Raw genomic sequence first — 16246 nt, forward strand, 5'->3', positions numbered from 1 at the left:
ACAGCTTGTGTGGTATCTCCTTTACTATCAGACTTTTCCAGTAAATTTCTACTGTGTTTGCCACAACAGTGGTTAAGAAGCAGCCTTCCTAGGAGAAACAATATACACGCACAATGGGAGTCTGAGAATCCAGACAGACTGAACATCATTTGAAGCAGTTCCGTAAAAAGATCAAGGGACATAAAGATGAGTACAATAGGGCTTGGACTAATAATAGTCAGTCCACTACTGGGATAAAGTGAATCAGATCTTCAGAAAGCTCAAACAGCATTTTCAGCTTTTCTATACTGCTGAATGTCTTTCACAAAGTCAGAATAATGCAAGGAGGAAAAAGAGGGCACTGACTTTGGATTCAAGATGGGAACTACCGAAGTGCCAAAACATAGGAAAAAGCATCCCAGTCACTTCAGAGAAGGAACTGTAGCATTTAAAAATACATGTCTAAATTCACAGGTTCACTGACAAAGAGGAGTATTTTGGGAATTTTTTCTTGAAAAGCTTAGTTTAATCTGGATAGAAAACAGAAGCAACCTAGGAAACTGGTTGTAAGAAATAAAGACTGAAGAATATTTAACAGCAATTTCTACAACAAATCCGTGGCTCAGAAATGTTGTTAAGTTATTCTGTGATTGCCCATTACTTTTGTGTTCCTAGGCATGCAAGCCAAGGAATTTCAGGGCCTCCCTTTGAAGGAGCCAGAATAAAGAATCCCCTTTGTGTCTGTAAGAGCATACTTAGAAAGACACAGCATAACAAAGAAAGCTAGCACAGACTGTGGAACAAATTCTTTTGGTAAGTTTTCTCCAGAAAATAACTCCATCTTGCTTTCTAGGCTGGCTAAGCCTAGAAATCTCTTGATCAACTACTGGACTGAGCACACCAAGGAGTCCTGTAAATGGCAAAATTAAGACAATTCTATGTCCTGCAGTCTCCAACTGTTCCTTTTACTCCTGTACAATCCCCACAAGTTTCTTGTTTTACTTCTAAACAGAGTTACAGCAAGATTTCCGTTAACTTCATCAAATATACCTATGAAATATATTTTCTAAAAAAACATTCTTCTAATTCCAATATAATATTATAATTTAAGGCAGCCACTTAACATTCACCCTTATTGAGTAACCTTTAACTTAATGAGCCCATTTCAAGTGTCTAAACACTCAAATTGTAGAGCACCAGTTCTTTTATTCTAAAACCCTGCAGTAATCCCATTTTCATCATATCCTTGGGCGATCAAATAACGTTTCATTGTATTTCAACCTAAAACACACTGAAAAAAGATCACAAAGCAATAATCTCAAATGGATTCAATCAAGTTCCTACAGTGAAACTAGTTTAGTTAATGATTACTTTACTCTTATCCGTATTTTCTTTCACATTAAACATTTACTTGTTCTTTGCTACTAAACAACAACAACAAAAAGGGCTTTGGTATTTTGTTTTACTTTTTCATTTCTTCTTTGTGCACAATTCTTATACTTTATTTACAAGAATATTTCAGTAACAAAATATATTTTATGCCTAAGAATGTTTTCTTTTAGCAAGTAGATTATACACTATAGTGTTAAATTCAGAAACCTGGTTGAATAGTTTACCTCTATTGATTCTGCCTTTTAATATTCCCACATTCAATTAACAAGCTGATGGAATGAGGTATCCATGTAAAAGGTAAAGAGACCTCTCTCCTTTTTTTTTTTTTGTAAAAAAATTCTGCTGATGCAATACACTGATACAGAAAACATCCAAGCACTGGATCAGCTACAGTGACAAGACTTTTAGGGACCACTGGCAAAGGAGAAGTGCGTATGGAAAAATCATGCAAGACATTGTAGAGTGCAAGAGCGCTTTTTTTTTTTTTTACCCCTCACAGGAAACTATCAGTTGTCTGACCCAGCTAGCTGTTAGAGAACTGATAAAAAGCACCAAGGACAGCCTGACAGCAAGCAAAGAGGCTGGGAGTACATAGGAAGCTCACTAACCACATAAAAGCCAGCACCTTTCGGGTTCACAGTAAGCTCAGGAGAAGCACTAGTCTGTGCAGTGCTCAGAGCTCACATCAAGTAATCCAAATATATCAGAACCAAGAGAACTGCCTAGATGTGAACTGACAAATATACAATGACTAGCATAGCTCTAGGCCAGCCACAGAAGCATAGAAACACTCCTGCTGCTGAGTCACAGTGACAGGGAGTTGTGAGTGGGTGTGAAGCAGTTCGAAAACCACAAGCCTACCCCAGGATGACGATTTTCAGAGACGACTAGTGATTTTTGCTGTAAAACAGTTTGTAAGTGACCAGTGCAAAATCTGAATGCTGGCTTTTATTTAAAGAAAGATAATGGACCTTTTGGAGCTCAGGTTCATTCAGCTATGGCAGGTGCACAGAAAGTCACAGTCACTTTGTCTGTCAGGTACAGGAGATTAAAATGATTCAATGTGAGGTGTCTTAACAGAACCTACAGCTCATGGCCAGCTTCTTCCTTTGTACTAAATACACAAATATAAGCACTGAACCACATTAACAAGTACCTATTGAAGTGACACCAGATTTTCTCTAGTATGGAAAGATCCATTTTAAAACAGAAAACAAGTGATGGGTCTCACGGAGGGGATTTGCACAAGCCATGGCAATGCCATGTAGTGAGAGACTGCTTGCTAAACGTTACATGGAAAAGAAAGTAATTCCCTTGACACCCGCCGCCCCTCCCCCCCCCCCCCCCCCCCTTAGGACAGACCAATAGGTGAATCTAGCAAATACATTATAAAATAAAATAATTGGATCAGAACATTTTCAGACATAGTCCAGGATGCATTTACTTGTATAAGGAAAGTAAGTCTAAAATTTTGCCTTAAAAACAGAACTCTTGAGACTGGTCATGACCAGATACGGAGGGAAAACTGATGCTTTTGGTGGAAAATGCATATAAAAATACATTGAACTCATTATATAGTCATTTTAGATACAAAACTTACAGAATGAAAGAAATAACTGTCTGTCATCCCAAAGCAATAGATTAGCTTGATCTTGCTAAAAAAACAAAAACAAAAACAAAAAAACAACAAAAAAAACCACAGATGGTTTTACACCATAGTGTCATTATGGAAAGAGCTACTTGCATTCATCCTGGACACACTAGGAAAGTGGAAAATTAAAACCAACCTGAATCGCTAGCTTTGTTGCTTTTAAAGCTACAGCAGAAGAATTTTTTTTAGGTAGATATTGGAAGAACAGAAGAGTATGGATACATTTTGCATGACTTCATATATTGCTTTTACTCACTGAAAAGGCAAAAAAAAGAGAAAAAAAAAGACTAGACGTTTCATATAATGCTTTTTAGCCATCAGGACTTGTTTGATACTAGATTTGCTGAAACATATGGCATGACAGTAGCTCCTAAACAAAGGTATTAAAGAAAATTATTATAAAAATAGATCCAAATAAACAGCTTTCAATGTGCAAAACGTTCCAACTTTAGCTCCTTTGTTTACCCAGGCTAGCTCTTCCTTAGAGCACTATACATCATATAGAAAGCTAATGGTCTAATGCAGATTATTACAGAACACTATTACTGTTAGCTTAAAAGTGACTTTGTGTGTTCCCCCTATTGCTGTCTTCTTTGGTTGCCTTTCCCAGTGGCCAAGGTTAACAACTGGCTCACACCTATTATACAATGGACTGAAAGATCTACAAGTTATTTGTTGAAATCCTCTATTTATAGCACAGCATTGTTTTAGTGTCGGTCATCACCGATTTGCATTAAATGCCAGTGCATTAAACTGCTGCAGTCCAGCAATGAGAGCTCAGGGGCTGTCCAAGTCACTGCAAGGTTTGACCTCTTTGGTCTTGCTATTCCGCTCCATCAGCCAGTATCAAAGCATTTCAAGAATCCAAGTTCAACATCTTGTTCTTTAAAAGATTTGCCATGAGTCTTGCATATTTCATTTGCCAGTGTTATGAACCAATGTAAGCAACATTGCAATGCTTCATGGTGCATTCAGAGTTGAGGACAAATACTGCTAAGGTCTGAGCTGCTCTGAAAGTAGGTATGTCCAGTCGTAAGAGAAATGTAAGATGTACATTTGCTGCCCACCTTATCATCATTCCAAGTTTTACAAAAATTTTGTGCAAATTAAATCAAAGGACTGGGAGGGAGGTCTCTGCCTCACCGCAGCAGCCTGACTGCAGCCCCATAACAGCACTGCAACTAGAGTTATTGACGACTTAGTTTTATCATAGCAACCAAACTTTTCATTTTTAAAAAAAATTTGCTGAAATGAGATTGGGTTTGGAAGGATTGGACACCTGCTACTTTCTCCATCTTTCACTCACTGCCCATTCCCAGCTGACAAAAGTGCTGAATACAAATAACAGAGGGAAGAAAAGCAGCAAAAACAGAAAAGCAGACCTTCTCTTTGATTTGCATAGTTACTCCAGATTTAAGTTCAACAAAAGGCACGGATCTTATGCTTGTTTCCCTAGTGCAACCATTTGCTAAAAAGCTACTTCTAGAAGAATAGCGATTCTCATTCCCAATATCAAGGGCATCTCAAAGGTTTCAACCTTTAATGCAACTTTGAACTTCATTATTAACTTCACACCCAGGTATAGGGAAAACTGATGGAGTGCTGCAAAATCCCAAACGTCCAGATCAAACACACGCTTACTCTTTAATTTATAAGGATGTGGATGTAAAGCAGAAAATCTCAGCCTGTCTGTAGACAAGACAGGAGTTTAGGACTCATGAGACAAAAGATCAAATACCATCTCTTCTCACCTAAGGTGTGACCTACAGCATCTTAAATTAGGCCTCTTCCTAATCTATCTGGAAGCTGCATCTCTCTACACTCCCTCTGTTGTAATGATTATCTAACAAAGCAAACGCAATTCTGCCCATCATTTTATATGCAGACAATTCTGACTGATGAACGATCTTTTTTTAAATTTATTTTTCAAAATAAAACCAGGAAATATTTGAGGGTCTTTTCCTCTCAAAAAACTCAGCCTGGTAGTTAAGGCACTCCCATGGACTGTGGGATGCTGCCACAAATCACCAGGATTTTAACTGGATTCTCAGGTGAAAGACCTAATCAGTAGAATACTGACTACACCCAAGTGGGTGTCTCCTAACTTCCTTCATCATCATTCCTTCACCATCCCCATGTTCCAGAGAAGGAGCCGGCAGGGGAAAAAACCAGCTTGGTTGAGTAGGGACATCTTGAGAAATATCAAAAAGAAGAGGAATGTCTATGAGCTTTGAAAGAAGGGACAGGCGTCTTGGGTAGACTACAGGGAGGAAGTGAGATCATGCAGGGAAAAGAATCAGGAGGGCTAAGGCCCAACTATAAATCAAACTGGCTAAGTCTGTGAAAGATAATAAATCTTACTACAAATACATTAACAAGAATAGGAGGACTAGGGAGAATATTCAGTCCCTACTGGATGCAGAAGGAACAACAGTGACATGGGATGAAGACAAGGCTGAGGTACTCAATGCCTTCTTTGCCTCAGTCGTTAATAGTAAGGGAAGTTGTTCCCCCTGTGTACAAACCCAGGAGTTAGAGGAGCAGAATATGGCTCCCATGATCCAAGAGGAGGTGGTTAGAGACTTGCTTGCCCAGCTAGACACCCACAAGTCTATGTGGCCAGATGGGATCCACTCAAAAGTATTAAAGGACCTGGTGGATGTCCTTTCCAAACCTCTTTCCATCATCTTCCAGCAGTCCTAGCTGACCGGGGAAGTTCCACTGGACTGGAGGCTGGATGATGCTGTGCCCATCTACAAGAAGGGTTGCAGGGAGGATCCAGGGAACTACAGGCCTGTCAGTCTGACCTCAGTGCTGGGGAAAGTCATGGAACAGGTGATCTTGAGTGCTATCATGCAACACATGCAAGAGAACCAGGTGATCAGGCCCAGTCAACACAGGTTCACAAAAGGCAGGTCTTGCCAAACTAACCTGATCGCCTTCTATGACAAAGTGACTCGACTACTGGATAGGGGAAAGGCTGTGGATGTACTCTCCTTGGACTTCAGTAAAGCCTTTGACACAGTTTCTCACAGCATTCTGCTTCAGAATCTGTCAGCCTCTGGCCTGGACAGGCGCACACTCTCCTGGGTTGAAAACTGGTTGGATGGCCGGGCCCAGAGAGTGGTGGTAAATGGAGTTAACTCCAGCTGGAGGCCAGTTACAAGTGGGGTTCCTCAGGGCTCAGTACTGGGTCCAGCTCTGTTCAATGTCTTTATCAACGACCTGGATGAAGGCATTGAGTGCACCCTTAGCAAGTTTGCAGATGACACTAAGCTGGGTGAAAGCGTGGGTTTGCTGGAGGGTAGGGAGGCTCTGCAAAGCGACCTGAAAAGGCTGGACCACTGGGCCGAAGCCAATGGCATGAGGTTTAACAAGGCCAAATGCCGGGTCCTGCACTTCGAGCACAACAATCCTATGCAGTGCTACAGACTAGGAGAAGTCTGGCTAGAAAGCTGCACAGAGCAGAAGGACCTGGGGGTGCTGGTTGACAGCTGACTGAATATGAGCCAGCAATGTGCCCAGGTGGCCAAGAAGGTCAATGGCATCTTGGCTTGGATCAGAAACAGCATGACCAGCAGGTCCAGGGAGGTTATTCTCCCTCTGTACTCGGCACTGGTGAGACCGCACCTTGAGTACTGTTGTGTTCAGTTCTGGGCCCCTCACCACAAGAAGGATGTTGAGGCTCTGGAGCGTGTCCAGAGAAGAACAATAAAGCTGGTGAGGGGGCTGGAGAACAAGTCTTATGAAGTGAGGCTGGGAGAGCTGGGGTTGTTTAGCCTGGAGAAGAGAAGGCTGAGGGGAGGCCTTATTACTCTCTACAACTACCTGAAAGGAGGTTGTGGAGAGGAGGGAGCTGGCCGTTTTCTCTCAAGTGACAGGACAAGGGAGAATGACCTCAAGCTCCGCCAAGGGAGGTTCAGTCTTGACATCAGGAAAAAATTTTTCACAGAAACGGTCATTGGGCACTGGAATTGGCTGCCCAGGGAGGTGGTCGAGTCACCTTCCCTGGAGGTGCTTAAGGGATGGGTGGATGAGGTGCTGAGGGGCTTGGTTTAGGGAGCATTAAGAATGGTTGGACTTGATGACCCAGTGGGTCCCTTCCAACCTAGTGATTCTATGATTTAAAAAAAAGCACAAATAAGGCTTATTTTACTGCATTTGCAACAGGAAACAAGTCCCCAATGTACACTAAATGATGTGTTAAATACATCTTGTGGTCTCTTACTCTTAGCACTTACGCTATACATAAATCAAAGCTGCTCCTGCCACAAAGGATAGTACTCCACCACAGGTGATTTGTCTAGCCTACATTGTGTTTTGCAGATATATTTCTGAAGAGATGTTTTGCGGTTCTGCTTAGTTATAACAACTTAGTGCATTTGTTTTCACAGAGCAACGTGACCATTTGGGCATCAGGAACACAAACCACCTTAAATACTTGATATTACAGAAGAGCTTACCAGTCTAGAGTACTTTTACTATGAAGTAAGTTTTCTTTAGCAACTTCACATGTAAACTTTTGTATTCAGCACTATGGCTGTTATCATCCACTTCTGGGAGTGACAGAAGAGACAGCATTCAGTATGGGTGGGCAAAAGAACAGAAACACGTAGAGAATTCAAGAATAAGACATGCATCTTTCAGCTTTCTCTCCTTGCTGTAACACAACAAATCTTTAGTTCTTAAGCTTAGCCCTTCTACTCCGTCCCTGAAGCAGATAAAAATGACCTACATGATCTCATGATTCTTATGACCAAAGCACAGCCTGATAGTGTCTCTCTAAAGTATGGTCCAGGGTCTTAGAAATGGTCCACATAAACACTTTTATATCTTATCCTGCCATTTCAGCATTTTCACCATGGCTTTTAGGTACTGGTGTTAGTCAGAACTAGCTCAAGCAAGGCTTAGCCCTAGACAAACTCCTTCACAGAACTGAAGTCTCAAATGAGCACTTACTTGCTTTTGAGCAGGTTTTTATTGTTACTTGAAATATGGACATACCTAAACCCCCACACATTTAGGCATAACTGAGAAACAGTCCTAACAGCACCTATTAAAGCTGACAATGCATATGCAACCCATCCCACAAAGTCCTTAAATTGCTGACTACTAGGAACTAAGAGAGCAAACCAGGAGAGTTCTTGCTGTTCTTCCCTCAGCACTTAAAGGCCACTGTAGGGAGAGAAGACAATTGTATCTCATCTGAGAGTGTGCTTACTTTGCATCATCTCCAGTCATACCTTCTGAGGACTGGGACCATCCTTTTGGTCAGTACCTTGCTTTGTGCCTTCTGAACTCAAGCAGCGTCCAGGAGCAGACCAAATTCTCAATGTGATGGTGGGGAAATGACACTTTCCACACTCCGAGGACACAGAACAGACAAAAGTTTCCTTGACATTCCTAAGATCTGGTCCAAATTTAAAATCCTTCCCTTTTTAAAAACTGGAACAAAATCAGATTCAGAGTTTTTACCATACAAGTCACTGTAATTCTCTCATTTGAAAAAAAAAAAAAAGGAAGACAATTAAAAAGCTTAACAGCCATCAGACAATGATAAGAAAAATAGACAAGCTAGCTTTCCAAAAGGCCAGAAAGTCAGCAGCTCCAGATCCTGCAAGCTAAGCTGACTGTCATAGTGCTGTGCACTATCCTCCTGACACAATGTCTAAGGCCAAAAGAAAGCAGTAACCGTGAGAGCTCTGTATCGCAGCAGTTCTTGCGCCTGCCATTGGGCTGAAGCTGAGAATCTCTTTAGAAGACATTCACTTTTCAAAAAAAGTCTCCCTTTTTCCCCACCAAGTTCTATACACAGAGCACAGCCTGCTGTACTGTGATAATAACCAGAACCACACAGACCTATGACTGACTGTCTTTAAATTTATCACACAAAGACCGTTCTCTCCAGATAATTTCTCTAACTCTATTTATTACCAGCCTGCCCCCGAGGATTTTGCCAGGGAGAGGCTGAAGCACAGTGTTTAAGCCCCTGCCTGTCTCCTTATGGCTTAAACTGACTAAAAGCCTTACCTGTGACAAAGATAAACATCATGTTCAGCCAGACCGCTACTGATCACCAGATCCTCGGGTAGGACTCATCCTTTTTTTCCTAACTGTGACAGCTATAAAGAGTATGTCTGTGCAGGAATTTAGACTAATTCTTTACTACTGACTGCAAGTGACGAGCATATTAGACATAGTTAGTCAATCTCTACCAAATAAAATTAAGCTTGTATATACAATGCACTGATTTTCTGTTCAGGTTTTCCTCCAATTAAATGCACAGTAAAGACCATAGTGTACTCGCCACACAAACTATTCCATGTTTTTATTACCTGGAAATACCAACCTAATTCTCTACTCAGGAAGCCTTTCTACGCAATTGTGACAAAACTGAGTACTTTCCTTCCCCACCGTACAAAAATAATAATTTTGCCTGTGGCCCCAAATCCGCTTGGTCCTCTGCATTTCTTGGCTATTTCTGAAATTGTATTTATTACAGTTATGAAATTGATTTTGTGCCTTACAGTTACTGCTGGGTTTGCCATTCACTATGCCTAGTCATCATTTAGGCCAGCAAATATTCCTTATCTGTATTTATAACTCCATATAAGTAAGATGGACTTGCAATGCTAGCAATGGCAAGCCAGTGATAAATTGAAGGCAAAACTTGTAGTAAGCTAGGCAGCCTTGACACAAGGTCTCGCAGCAGCGCAAAGAAATATAAAGCTACCAGAGTAGATTCGCACATTTATTTTTAATGTTTTAATAACACCTGCCTGGCATCTTGCAACAATGACTATGTATGACCAAATAATTATGGCAAACAAGTTCCTGTTCCCCAATAATACAGCCAGTTAACTTTTTAACAGGTTGATATTAACCTCTTAAATATGCCTATCAACCTTAGAAAGGCTACCTGCAACATCTTTCACTATGCAAAGCTTCAGCAAAACGTCAGCAAAATGGAAACTCGCCTCTGCTCTGTCTCAGAGGTGGAACTATTCCTAGCAAAGCTCAATGAAAGGTTAAGCCTTGATTTTTTGTTCAGTTCACACACACTCCTCTGCTGGAAACTAAGCATTTCCTAGTCAACAATTATGTCCCAAAAGAGGAAACCAAAAAGGGAAAAGAAAACCAATTTCTTCCCTTCCCATCCCTCTTCTAAACATCACAAGATTAATAAAAAAAAAGCTTCAAAGGTGAAACAGAAAAAATACCAGGATCCAGTAACAAAATTCAGATTGTGCACTTAACTAGAGCAGAGAAGGCAGGAGCTTATAAGGCTTTTAAGACAGAAGAACTTTTATCATTACTAAGAGCCAAGTCACAGAAGAGAAATTAATAATGGAGGACTGAACTTAGAGGTAGCCAAAATTTTACACTTTTGTGCTGTGCCAAAGATATCTACAATTCCTAACCTTTTGTCTTCCACAAGAACACTGGTTCATCAAATCTAATTTTCTTAAAATGGAATGACATAGGCTATACTGTTACTTTAACTAAAAACAAAAGAAAACACCATAGTTCTTTTCCTGTAAAGTGCATTTTGATATTGTAAAACCTTTTTTCTTTTCTTCCCACAATGTAAGAACAATTCCATTTTCCTTTCAGACAGAAGTGGTCCTGGCAGACTTTACGCCCACAAGTAAGAGTTTTAAGCAACTAAATGTAACCTGTAAGAGAGAAGTATCTTGTATTCTATTCTATTCTCTTTGGAGTCAATAGCAAGGTCGGCTTTAGATCCCAAGTAGTATGCAAAACCAAGCCAAACAAACAAAAATGCCCACATTGAAAACCACATTCTCAAGATTATGCTGAGTACTCACTGCATCTACCATGGAGTTTATGGATGGTTATGATTCTCTTTGTGATGCAGGAAACTAGTTTTGCCATCTTACCATGAGATATTTGGCCTGTATATACAGTGCATGCTGCAAAATAAAGTCATACAAGATGTGTGTCCTTAAACCAGCACTACTTCAAGAAACTTAAGACTGTCATTCTGAGCTCCTGTACATACAAATTTATTACAAATTTAGCAACTGTTATGGCCAAACTATGAATGCTGAAATGAATGCCTCATTCAAACTATTTGCTGTAGTTTAAAATGTTTACTTCATACTTAACCTAAGAACCCTAACGCAATCTTGAAGCAACTGCTTAGAAAAATTCAGCCATGCAACTGTATATGTTTCTCAGTTAATAGGTAATCTCCTGTTTTAAACACAAGCTACACATTAAAGTATACATTGCTATTAATTGTTCATATCTCTTCATAAATAAGTTCTATCCCATGCCAACATGTACAGATCCAAATGGAGACAGTCCAGAAACAGTGTTTCTCTAGTAGGTGAACCATCAATCCATGGTTAACCTCAGAAATTCTGTAATGTATTGTTATCTGCTCCTTAATATACTATATTAAACATAAGCAATAATATCATGTATGAGTTATTCTTGTACAGGCGCGAATTCTTTTCTGGGCCACAGAGAAAGACTGGAGTGACATCTGCTGTTTTGCACGCAGATTTAGGAACAAGATTTTTTCATTTAGCAGCCATTTTGATTAAACAGATACAATGGATCTTCTTATTACCTAAAACCAGGACACTTGTTTTCACTTATGCTCCTCTCAGAACACTGCTATTCTGTGGAATGCTGATATAAAGTATTCTGTCCTTGAAGAAATTTTACAATCACAAAGCCATCACATGCACACAGTTTTCTTATTTAACACTGTAATATGCCAGTACATAAAGGAAGATTTTACACAACTATTTTCTTTATTAAAAATCTAAACTAATTTCTCTGCTGCTTTGCTTTGGAGATGGATATTTCACTTGCAAAGGCCCACATCATACCAATAAAAAAAAAAAAAGAAGGCTGGATAATTCAACTGAGGGCTCAAGTATTCCAGTTTCTTAGCATTTTGTATGATATTCTTCTAATTACCAACACACGTAAAACAATTTATTGCAAAGGTAAGAGACAGCAGGGACATCTTCAACTGTTTTAGCTACTGCCTGATTAATCATGTTTCAGCTGAGAGCAACTTTCAATTAGAAACATTCCCAGCTAGGGAACATTAACACATTTGAGGGACCAAACACTTCAGTGCCTGTGTATAATACTGAAAAAACCCATAATTCATTGACAAATTCATGTTTACAAGTAAAGCAAGGCAACAGGACAGTACAAGACCTGATTCAGCAAAAATACGTGGGCCAAACACAAAGCACGGAAGTCAGTGGAATGCTGATCACAAAACTAGCTGGCACTTAAGTGACACAGGGACAGATGTCTTTAGGAGATACTTTCTACAATTGTGATTTTAAACACCCCAAAATAACTTGTGTACAAGTCAAATGAATTTTTCTTTTCTCACCCCCAGGAAGAAGAAAATCAGGAGGCCAGGGTTAATGTATGTAAAACCAAGTGCTCCCTTTGTTAGTTACAGCAGAGATATTTGCCTGCTTGCTTAAAAACAAAGCAATGGAAAACAAAATGGAGAAAAAAGGCAGGCATAGTTAGCCAGCCATGCTCCCTTGTTTAGTAAGCACCATGCAGGTGCAAAATAAATAAGAAAAACTCACTTTTTGGAGTCACTTCATGGATTGCAGCACTCATACAATGACAGAAGGCCTGTGGGTCAATCCCATCTATATCATGCACTCATATCCTCAGATGACACTTAAAGAGACTTCTGCAGGTGCACGTAGGATGGTTTTCCCACCTGAAATCCAGCCAGGGAGCACCACATGAAGCAACTTCTGGGCCATCTCCCTTCTCAAAGATACTGAGAAGCTATCTCAGCCTTCCCAGAAAGCACCCATTTCAGGAAGCTCCTCAGTCCTTAAGCTCACATTCAAGCTTTGTTTCTCCAGAGGCCGGTCCCAGTGTTCTGCCTTTTAGGGAAGCATGGCACCCTCTCACATCTGCCCCAGATAACTGCCATCACCAATCACATCTTTACACTATCAGCAGACAATGGAATCTGTTTTCTTCGCCCATGCTTGCCCACCTGTTTTTTGAGGTCAGCCCTTTTGGCTTGTTCATCTCCAGGAATGGTCTGTGTCCCTCCTGAAGCACCCACTGCACAAGCAAAGCCTCTTCTTCCCAACACCTCTGCCAGGATTAGGTTTTGCTAACATCTCTAATGCTCATCCTTGGCTTTTTCCCCCTCATCTCCAATTTTCTTTAAAAACAGCAGTTTTCCCACATCCCTCAGCAATGATTTAGAGACGGCTTACAAAACAGTGTCCTCTGAGGTATTTCAGGGGGGTCAGCAGAAGGGGCTTCAGGGACTCCGTGGGGAGGGGCCAGTTCCAGGTGGTCCTGGCTGGCTTCAGCAGCTGCGTCACAGAGCACGGCACAGCCCAGCCTCTCAGCCATGCCTGTGGCACTTCTGCATAAGCAGATTCAAGAAAGGGCAAAACTTCACATGGCAGTGAGGAATGTGGGGTGTGTGTGTGAAGGTTTTTCATCTTGTTTCTCCCCCCCTCTGTCCTGCTGAGGCAGGGAAAGAGACACTGGGTAGACATCTGGCCATGGTCAACCCAGAGAAGCACACTCATAATCCAACCAAATGTACCAGAAACCTGAACACAAACCCTACTAGTGTATACTGTCTGCTGGCACATGAATAAGGAGCAATAAACGCAAATGTGAGAGTTTTATTTCCTACCTCTCAAAGTCTTTCACGAACTGCAACTACCACAGGCCCCAAAATCCCTGAATTCCCTGAAAATCACTCTGTCATCGCCCCTGCATGATGCATCATCAGAAGATACTGTGTAGCCCCCTACACAGATGACTCAGAATGTTTTCAAGCCATCACTACAGACCAGGGAAATTACCTTTCCCCCAACCTCCCATTTTTAACCCAACATTCACCAAGTGTAACAGATGACACTAACTAACATCATAAGCCTTAAAGGAGAAAATACTAAGGATGGCATTTAAAGACTAAAGAGAAGTGATTTAGCTTTTCTACTCATAAAAAGACTTAAGGGTTTATAAAAAGAAAGTTATTGAAATATAATAGCTGTTGATGCTGTGGTATGCTGCTACACAAAGGCTTAGCAGACAACATATAATAGTGTTAAAACAGCCAGCTAGCATTTAATGTGTTAAATGTGTACCTGAAGAGAGCTGGTAAGCAGACACCAGTAATCACTTTGCAGGAGCCAGCCAGGACACAGCTGTGGCCTTTAAGGCACATTGTAAAACTGTGAATAAAGGCTATTCACGTGCAAGCAGATCTGAAAATTCAAGTTTATAAAGATATTTCTAGTAAGGTATGAAAACAAAATTCTGCAGGAGGAATGCCTGCAAGATATTTATATATGTTTAATGTAAATCTAGGTCAAGAATATGGGAGCCAGCACAGCTGAAGATGCAAAAAGGGCCCAGTCCAATCCTGGAACCTATTCTGCAATTAATTTCATTGATGTCTGAACTAATGACTCTGTTGCTCTATCTCCATATGCTCTGACTACATTGCAACTTCCAGCATAAAGAATATATACGTATATATACTTTTATATATATATATATATATATACTTTTGAGCTTATAATGTGCATGACTAATTTATACAGTGCAATGCAAGTAGTTAAGAAATACCTTTACATTTTGTCTGAGAATTTAAGATGACAGTGTTGAAGTACTAATAAATAACTTTTTGGGTCCACGCACTTTGTCTCTGCTGACAAACAAGTAGAAGTGACTCATATTTACATTACAGAATAACAGCCACTAAAATTCTTAAAATAATATGTTGTAAAGTGACTAGTAACCGACTTCTGAAAAAGTCTGTCCACACAGATTATAAGCATGCTGGAAGCAGTCTCTTTGCAATAGAAAGACTGTTTCTGCATCTTCAGAACATTAGTAAATGCAAACCCACTTAAAGTTCTTCCTATGACGTCAACTGACTCATGGTTAACTATTTTTCTGAGACTGAAAAGCATAGTACTTACATGACTGTTCACGTGGCACTGCTGAACATGTGACAAATATTACATTTTGCTACACAGCACAGCAAAATATGGGCACAAGTTCAATTCAGAAGTTTAATTTTTGGGTAAGGTGAATTGTTTTCTGTATGCTCTACTGTGCTTGTAATATTCCAGGGAGGATTTTTCTCACAAGCTTTGATGACAACAAATACTCTTTTCCCTTAACGGAGCACATCTAACGGTATGACAGCTGGATAGCCTAAATACGCCCAAACTTGTGGGAAAAGAAAATAAATCAGTTTTACACAACAATTACACTAAGGTTAGGTTTCCCAGAATCATAAATCTGTTTCTTCTCAGTCATCAAGGATTAGCATCATATGAACATCTGATCTGAAACACATACAGAGCACAGACTCTGTGCTCTGACAGAGTAAGGACTGCTGAGATGTCTGACAATGATTGTCTTGAAGCTGAACCATTCCTGCACAGGGCTTTAAGGTCACATTTCTCTGGGTATGCGTAGAGAAGATGTAAGGCAAAAAATGAGGTTCCTAGAAGCTATGCTAAAGCACATGGAGGACAGGGAGGTGATTAATGGCAGCCAGCATGGCTTCACCAGGGGTCCTGTATGACCAACTTAGTGGCTTTCTAGGATGGGGTAACCACAGCAGTGGACATGGGTAAACCAACAGATGTGATCTATCTGGACTTCTGTAAAGCCTTTGACATGGTCCTGCACGACATCCTTCTTTCTAAATTGGAGAGATATGGATTTGATGGGTGGACTGTTTGGTGGATAAGAAATTGGATGAATGGTCATAGTCCAGGTGAAGATCCATGACAAGTGGTGTCCCTCACAGGTCCATACTAGGACCAGTGCTGTTTAATATCTTCATCAAATCAGCAAGATTGAGTGCACCCTCAGCAAGTTTGCTGATGACATCAAACTGAGTGGTGCAGTTGCCACACCGGAAGGATGGGATGTCACCAACAGGGACCTGGACTGGCTGGAGAAGTGGGCCTGTGAGAACTTCATGAGGTTCAACAAGGCCAAGTGCAAGGTCCTGCACCTAGGACGGGGCAATCCCTGATTTCAGTACAGGATGGGGGATGATGTGATTGAGAGCAGCCCTGCAGAGAAGGACGTGGGGGTGCTGGTTGATGAGAAGCTCAACATGAGCTGGCAATGTGCGCTCGCAGCCCAGGCAGCCAACTGTGTATCCTCGGCTGCATCAAAAGAAGCATAGCCAGCAGGTCG

This window comes from Cuculus canorus, chromosome 3 (genome assembly GCF_017976375.1).
Source record: "Cuculus canorus isolate bCucCan1 chromosome 3, bCucCan1.pri, whole genome shotgun sequence".
In the NCBI taxonomy this organism is placed as follows: domain Eukaryota; kingdom Metazoa; phylum Chordata; class Aves; order Cuculiformes; family Cuculidae; genus Cuculus; species Cuculus canorus.